Here is an 8,403-nt window from a genome sequence, read left to right as displayed (position 1 = left end):
TCACGGGAAAACAATTGATCAAAGAATGAGGACGGCGCCCCCTCTACAACTCCTATATACGGCACCCAAACTATGGCCATGACTCACCCTAATTCCTAATCAAACTCTAATCAAATGAACTCCTAATTAAGTCCAAATTTAAAACTGAAACAAACATAATTTAGGACCCAATTTAAACTAAACAAGGACTCTAAGCAAGACTCAACCAAATCTAAAACAAAGTCTCCTACATGGCTTCAAATTGACTTCATTCTGGTTCTGCATCAGTCCCCTCCACTTGAACACAACTTGTCCTCGAGTTCGCATCTGAATATAACCGCTCTTCCGGGTTATGGTATTCATAGATATCAGCGACATTAAAAGTCTTTGAAATTTCCATATCATCTGGCAGGTCCACAACGTAAGCATTGTTATTGATCTTTTTCAAGATTCTGTATGGGCCATACTTTCTTGGCTTCCATTTGCTGTAAGTTCCCATAGAAAACCGTTCTTTGCGTAGGAAAACCATCACCATGTCACCTTCTTGAAATTCTTTGTGCCTTCGATGTCTATCTGCTGTTGACTTGTACTTAGCATTTGTGTCCTCTAGGCGCTTCTTCACCTCCAACTGTATAGTTTGAACCTCCTCTGCCAAATGTTCCGCTTGGCAGGCGCGCCAGATCCACTGCATGCTTAGGTGCCTTTGAATAAACAACGGAGAAAGGTGATCTTCCAATTCCACTATGGACAGCATTGTTGTAAGCAAACTCTGCTTGAGCTAAGGCATAATCCCAATGTTTCGGGGTGCTCCCACAAATACAACGGATCAAATTACCCAGTGTCCTGTTAACCACTTCCGTCTGTCCATCAGTCTGAGGATGCGCAGTGCTGCTGAAATTTAATGAAGTGTCAAACATCCTCCATAGAGTAAGCCAGAAGTGACTCAAAAATTTGGAATCCCGATCTGACGTTATAGATTGTGGTACCCCATGCAAACGAACAATCTCCCGAAAGAACAGCCTTGCAATGTGGGATGCATCTGATGTCTTCTTGCAAGGAATGAAATGTGCCATCTTGGAGAACCTATCTACCACCACGAAGACTGAGTCGGCTCCTCTTTGTGTTCGGGAAAGTCCCAACACAAAATCCATCGATAGATCCTTCCAAATAGCATTTGGCACAGGTAGAGGCATATATAATCAAGTGCTTTGCGACTGCCCCTTCGCTGTTTGGCAAGTATAGCTCCTTTGAATAAATTTTCCAACATCTCTTCTCAGCTGCGGCCAATGATACCTTTCCGTGAGACTGGCAATGGTCTTGTCCCGACCCATATGTCCACAAAGACCGCCACTATGAAGGTCTCTAATCAGCTTCTCTCGCAATGAGGATCTAGGTATACATAAGGAATTGCCCCGAAATAGATAGCCATCTTGAATGTTGAAGTCTCCAGTTGCTTGATGACTTGTACACTTTGCCCATACATCCTTGAAATCCTCATCCCCTGCATACAACTCTTTCAAGTATTCAAACCCCACAACCTCTGCCTGCATGGTAGTCATTAAAGCACTGCGTCGACTCAGGGCATCTGCCACCCGATTCTGTTGCCCGGACCGATGCTTCAACACAAAGGAAAATTTCTGCAAGAAGCTTATCCACCGAATATGCATTCGGTTCAAATTGTTCTGATTATTGATGTACTTCAAGGCTTGATGGTCGCTGTACAGAACAAATTCTTTTTGAATAAGGTAATGCTCCCAATGCTTCAACGCCCGGATGATGGCATAGAACTCTAGCTCGTAGGTTGTCCATTTTTGCCGTGCTTCACTAAGTTTTTCACTGAAGTACTCCACGGGCCGTCCTTCTTGGGTCAAAACAGCCCCTATGCCGACCACAGAAGCATCACACTCCACTTCAAATAGCTTCTCAAAACTCGGTAATGCGAGTACTGGTGCAGAAGTTAGCTTTTCTTTTATCAGTTCGAAACTTGCTTGTTGCTGCTCCTTCCATTGAAATTGGCCCTTCTTCATGCATTCGGTGATGGGAGCGACGATGGTACTGAAGTTCCGAATGAAACGCCGATAGAATGTCGCTAACCCATGAAAGCTGCGGACTTGGCTAACATTTGTAGGAATCGGCCACTCCCGTATTGCCTTTACCTTCTCTTCATCAACCTGTATGCCATCAGCCCCAACAACAAATCCCAGGAGCACCAAGCGTCTTGTAACGAAATGACACTTCTTAAGATTAACAAACAACTGATTCTCCCGCAAAGCAAGCAAAACTGCTCTCAAGTGCTTCTTATGCTCAATTTCATTGCGACTATAGATCAAAATATCATCAAAGTAGACGACGACGAACTTTCCAATAAATGATTTTAGTACCTGATTCATTATTCTCATAAAGGTGCTCGGTGCATTGGATAGGCCAAAAGGCATGACCATCCACTATATAACCCATCCTTCGTCTTGAATGCCGTCTTCCACTCATCACCAGGGCGAATCCGGATTTGATGGTAGCCGCTTCGTAAGTCAATTTTGGAGAAGACCTTGGCTCCTTCTAACATGTCGAGCATATCATTCAAACGGGGTATGGGAAACCGGTATTTTACTGTTATCCTGTTGATCGCACGGCTGTCCACACACATACGCCAACTCCCATCCTTCTTCGGCATCAAAAGTGCAGGCACCGTGCACGGACTCATGCTCTCCCGGATCAGCCCCTTCTTGATCAAATCTTCAACTTGTTGCTGCAGAATTTTGCTCTCCTTAGGATTCAGGCGGTAATGAGGCAGATTGGGGAGACTTGCACCAGGCACCAAATCAATATGATGCTGAATATCTCGCATGGGAGGCAGTCCATTTGGTAATTCTGCAGGAGTGATGTCTTTGAACTCTGTCAACAATTCTTTGAACTCCTCGGGCACCTGCTGCAGGATAGGCATCTTCGTCCCCTTAACAATCAACACCATAACCTCTTCAGCCCCCTTGAGTTCCGCCATGAACTGCGCACCAGAAACTGCAAGGAAAGACTTCTCCTCCACTTGAGAAGTTTTGGGGGTAAGCTTCTCTTTCATAGGCACCAACAAAATTTTCCTACCCTGCCATCGGAACAAGTATGTGTTGTCTCGGCCCCTGAATGTGACATCTGTGTCATGCTGCCATGGACGCCCGAGTAGAACATGACATGCATCCATATCCACCACATCGCACACCACTTCATCCTTGTAGTACCTTTCGATGGACAATGGCACTCGGCATACATCCTCTACTCTCGTTTCAGCTCCTTTTTTAATCCATCCAATCTTATAAGGAGACGGGTGCTTTTCTGTCTTCAATCCCATCGCACGAACCAACGCGGAGGAAACAATGTTTTCGCTGCTGCCGCTGTCAATAATCACGTTGCACACAGTTTTGTTGATAGTGCAGCAAGTTTTGAAGATGCTGTGGCGTTGCGATTCTTCTTCATTCTTCGGGACAAATAAAATTCGCTGAACTACAAAGGAGGCCGGAACACCCTGATCCGGCGCCGTCACCTCGACGTCTTCATCGTCGGTCTGCCCCTCTTCATGATCCTCCTCCTCATGCGGCATTTCTTCTTCATCCTCAGCTTCGACTACATGGACTGGCCGTCGCCTCGGACACTCGTTAGACCGATGCCCAACCTCCTGACATCTGTAACATTTTATAGGCATGGGTCTCTCGTAGGGGTTGCCACTACCTTTTGGAGCTGCCTGTTGCTTGCTGAAATTTCCGGCTCCTCTTGACGCGGACGTCGGTGGTGGTTGACTTGTGGTGGCCGAACCTTCAACAGTCTTCTGCTTTGCTATGGTGGGGCGCAAGGACGATGCACGATTCATGGGCTGAAATTGGTGTGCCTTCCGTGTCGCCTGGGCCTCAAGTTTTAAGGCCAAACTTGTAGCTTCCGTCAGACTCCACATCGGATATAAATCCACCTGATCTCGGATGGCTGGCTTCAACCCACCAATGTACCTTGCCACTTGCTGATTTTCTGTTTCTGACAAGTTGTTGCGGGCATTGAGGCGATTGAATTCATCAGTGTATTCGGTCACCGTCCGGGGGCCCTGTCGGCAGTTCTGGTACTGATGGTAGAGCGCCTGCTCGTAGTCAGGCGGGAGAAAACGGCCACGCAGATGTTGCTTCATCTTGCGCCAAGTGGTGATCTGCATCTTCCCTTGCCGTAGACGGTTATGTTGCAGTTGATCCCACCATGCAGATGCTCCTCCCTTCAATTTATACGCGACCAGCTTCACCTTCTTCTGATCTGGGATCTCCATATAGTCGAAAAATTTTTCTACCTCGGCCAACCAATCCAAAAATCCTTCAATGTGAAGATTACCACTGAAGGCAGGAAGATCCACCTTCAATCTGAAATCAGGGGAGCCTCTGTCCCGAACACCCCAAGGGAGCCTGTTCCCCATGGGTTCTGCATTCCTTTCTCCTGCAGGGACCCTGTTCACCCGTGGTCGTGGCTCAGTGGCTTGGTCGACAACTACGTTTTCATCAGGGAGCCAGCCGTCAAAACCCAAGCCCCCAACACGAGGTCTTCGGTCGAGTTCATTGTGCCTTCGGCCCGCGGGATCTTGGTTTCTCCATGGCCGCTGCCCACCGACTTCATCGGCTTCCACGTACACCCCGTCTCCCGCAGGGACTCGCCGACCAAAGGCCGTGCCTCCAACGTGCAACCCGCGGTCGAACACCCCAGGCCGGTTCCTCCGTGGACGTTGCCCCCCGCTGCCGTCGTCAGCCGCTCCTCCGTCGGGAAAGCGCCGCCCGAAGGCTCCTCCGGCCCGTTCGCCCCTATCAAAGTTGTAATCACCGGGGTGCAGTCGCGGTCCACCAAACGCCCCGTAGACCGCTTCCTCTTCTTCCTCGTCGGACGATTCTGGAAGAACTTGTCGCCGACGCCGGTGGGGTGGATCCCGTACCGGCACCGGTGGACCGTGAGGGAGATCCTCACGATCTTGCAATCGCTCCCGGTTGATGTCGACGCGCATGCCTTGAAGGGCTTGTTGGATGTCACGGACGGCTCCTTCCAAGCCGCGGACGGCCGCCCACAACGCCGGCATCCCTTGATCATCATCACCGGGAGGGGCACCCGCCACACCGTCATCTGCCATCGAGCCAGGAAAATCCTCGCTCTGATACCAAATGATGCGGGGAAGCGTGGAGAAGATGATGGCCCTCTGTTCCACTGCTGGCTTGAATCACCCAAACAAAGAAAGAACAGGGGATTTGGGCTCTTAACAGAGCTTTGCAAGGGTTTTCTTTCTTTCACGGGAAAACAATTGATCAAAGAATGAGGACGGCGCCCCCTCTACAACTCCTATATACGGCACCCAAACTATGGCCATGACTCACCCTAATCCCTAATCAAACTCTAATCAAATGAACTCCTAATTAAGTCCAAATTTAAAACTGAAACAAACATAATTTAGGACCCAATTTAAACTAAACAAGGACTCTAAGCAAGACTCAACCAAATCTAAAACAAAGTCTCCTACATGGCTTCAAATTGACTTCATTCTGGTTCTGCATCAAAATAATAGCCATGGGACCAATAACCAGTCACAATCAAATCTCCTCGTTTCTTGATAACCATGGAATTAGAGCTATATCTTTCTCTATCATTCTTCAATCTTAGTTTTGTAATGGCTGATCAGTTTATTTTATTGGATTTCCATTCCAACAATCGACATCAATTGTACGAATGTTACTGCAAACTAGTTAGATTGCACATGCTTCTGCACATGTAACTAAGAAAAGAATGATATATGAGTTAGCAATGGGGATATAGAGAAAAAATATAATTTACAGATGATGTGGCAAAAAATAAACCCAATGATATAGTATGAACAAATTCGTCCAGCTCACAACTGACGTGGTAGCCGAGATACACTCTTTGATATAATCAAGCTACATCAACTTTGACCAATCTAAAAGTAAAACCGAGAGGTCCAAAAGTAGCTAACCTCCAAGGTCACACATTGCCCAATACACCAAATGAAGTTTCGCAACTTAGCCAACCAGTCATTCAGCTCAGCAGCCATCCCAGACCACCCAAAGCTCTCTTATCTCGAGCAATGACCCTACCGCTTCTTATGGAAGCATGTTCCTTCCATTATGCTAAGAGTTAAAGCCAATAATAATAGCCTTGAAGCCAATTACGTAAAGCATGTTCCTAAAACGGTTACAACACGACCTCAGAAAATTATAGCACAAACCCTGAATAATTATGGAACGACTCTCAACGATTATTGCATGACCTCAATCAGTTGCAGCATGCGACAATCGGAGCACGATCCCCAAGGAGACTCTAAATTCAACCTCTGCATGAAAAGTACGAGACTCTCACCCCTCAAATTTTACTGTCAGATTCCTTCTCTTTCTCCCATATCATCAAACTCTCTCTAAGTCAAACATCGAAGGATCAGCTAGAGCGAGCTAGAGTAATCCAACTTGATGGCCATCCTTTTAACAAGGAATACTCATGCCTTAACAACTTGTTTTTGAGGCGTTCATATACTCTTGCCGTACTGCTTTGGCTTTCGACATTCATATACGCTGTTTGAAAGCTATTCTCCCGATGATACATGCCGTGATTGTACGTGGGTTGTCTAAGACCATGACTGACGAGTGGGGGCAAGAAGGAAAAACCAAGATACGTGATCAGCATGCATGCAGCCCTATTCTTCTAGTCTTCCCCGTTTATATTTCCTCTGTGCAGATCTCGGACTGGTAGATTACCCATGGGAGTTGGTCGCGACTTCCAAAATGCCATCTAGGTAGCTGAAGGATTTTCTTGACCATCCCCTCATGGAAACATCATTTCAACAAATCAATATTCTATTGGCCATCATATTGAATAGAAACCTTCGCTTGCTCAAAAACTTCACGTTCATGTTAGCTGTTGAAGCAGATGTAGGAACCATTTGGTCATTCAGGATGCTTACACTATCCCTTGAACCCATATAAAGCTATCTTGAGTAATAACACCAACAAAAACATATACCCCTCCAACTAGGGGAACAAGATCTAGGTGGATTATGATTGAACCAATTGGAAGTAAAATTATACTCAGCTAATTAGCTACTTGAGTCTGCATGTTGGTTGTAGAAGAATACAACCAGCTGCCTTTGTGATGAGCACTTGATGCCGGGTATTTAACACTTAATCCTATATATCCTCCTCCCTCTCATCGATCGCCGAAGAATGGTGGAGCTCACACGCGCCCTCAATGGAGCACGGCCGTGGGATCCTGATTCCACCAAAAAACATGGTCTCTCGCATCCAAATAGATTGTCAAAAATTGAGACTCTTGTCTTCTATCATCCGTAAAACCATCCATTAGAAATAACTTATGCTAGGTAATGTCTGTTTCATAAACACGAACTTGCCATATGGGGACTGATGTAGATTGTGATAATTAATACAATATTTAAGAGTTGGTTGAATGCTAAGGTGCCAAGTCAGCATAAGTGAACCTTAAAAAATTTCCCTTAAAAACTATATACTAAAACAATGTTTTATTTTCTTTCTTTCTTGTTTGTAGAAACATGGTACTGCCAAAAACTGGTTTCGTAAGCTTGCAGCTATAAGATTAATACATATAAATATTGATGGGTAACCCCTCACATAACGTCCTTAGAATTTTGTTGTCACGAGAGGTTGCTTTGAAATTAATACATATCATTTGAAATTAGGTTCTGAAATTAGGTGGATGTGAAAAAAATGGATAATCATCAATAATGCGCAGCTGGAGGTTCACCTTGGGCTTGTTGGGCCAGCCCAAATACGTTCTGCCCGCAACGTGGACCGTCAACTTGACACCAGCCAAACTTCCAGAAGCTCTTCTAGTTTTATTTTGGTGGACATAGATTAAGATCAGTTTATATAGGTTTTGTAGCTTAATTTTGTCCTTGTGCATATCTTCCTCTTTTCTCTTGGGCCATGCTTGTCTTGCTTCGATCAAATGAGACTCCTGATAGCAACCAGAAACATGTCTTTTTATTGTCCAAATCCATCTTACATTTAAGGACATTGTAAGGTGCATTGCCCTAGCAAGCAGCCCAGCCACCTTGCCACGCTCATCTACCAATAGTTGCCACGTAGCACAAGGAATTAAGGAGGAGTTCAATAGCAGTGCTCTATAATCTAAATTTGATGAAAGTTTATCGCAACTTTTTCCAGTTAACATACATTTTGATATTCTCTAATACAATATATAAAGAATAAAATATACATCATAGCATGCTTACATCAATGTTACGTAAAAGATATTACCCGAGAGTAAGAGCCTGTGGATTTAAGATGCAGACAACGGATATGGTACCTTGGTTTTGGAAGGGATCACTGAGGACGAGAAATCTCTTCAAATACAGATTGAGGGCTGAGATCTGGAATGGAA

This window comes from Phoenix dactylifera, chromosome 8 (assembly GCF_009389715.1).
Source record: "Phoenix dactylifera cultivar Barhee BC4 chromosome 8, palm_55x_up_171113_PBpolish2nd_filt_p, whole genome shotgun sequence".
In the NCBI taxonomy this organism is placed as follows: Eukaryota; Viridiplantae; Streptophyta; class Magnoliopsida; order Arecales; family Arecaceae; genus Phoenix; species Phoenix dactylifera.
The sequence above is the reverse complement of the archived record's forward strand: the minus strand, read 5'-3'. Positions refer to the sequence as shown.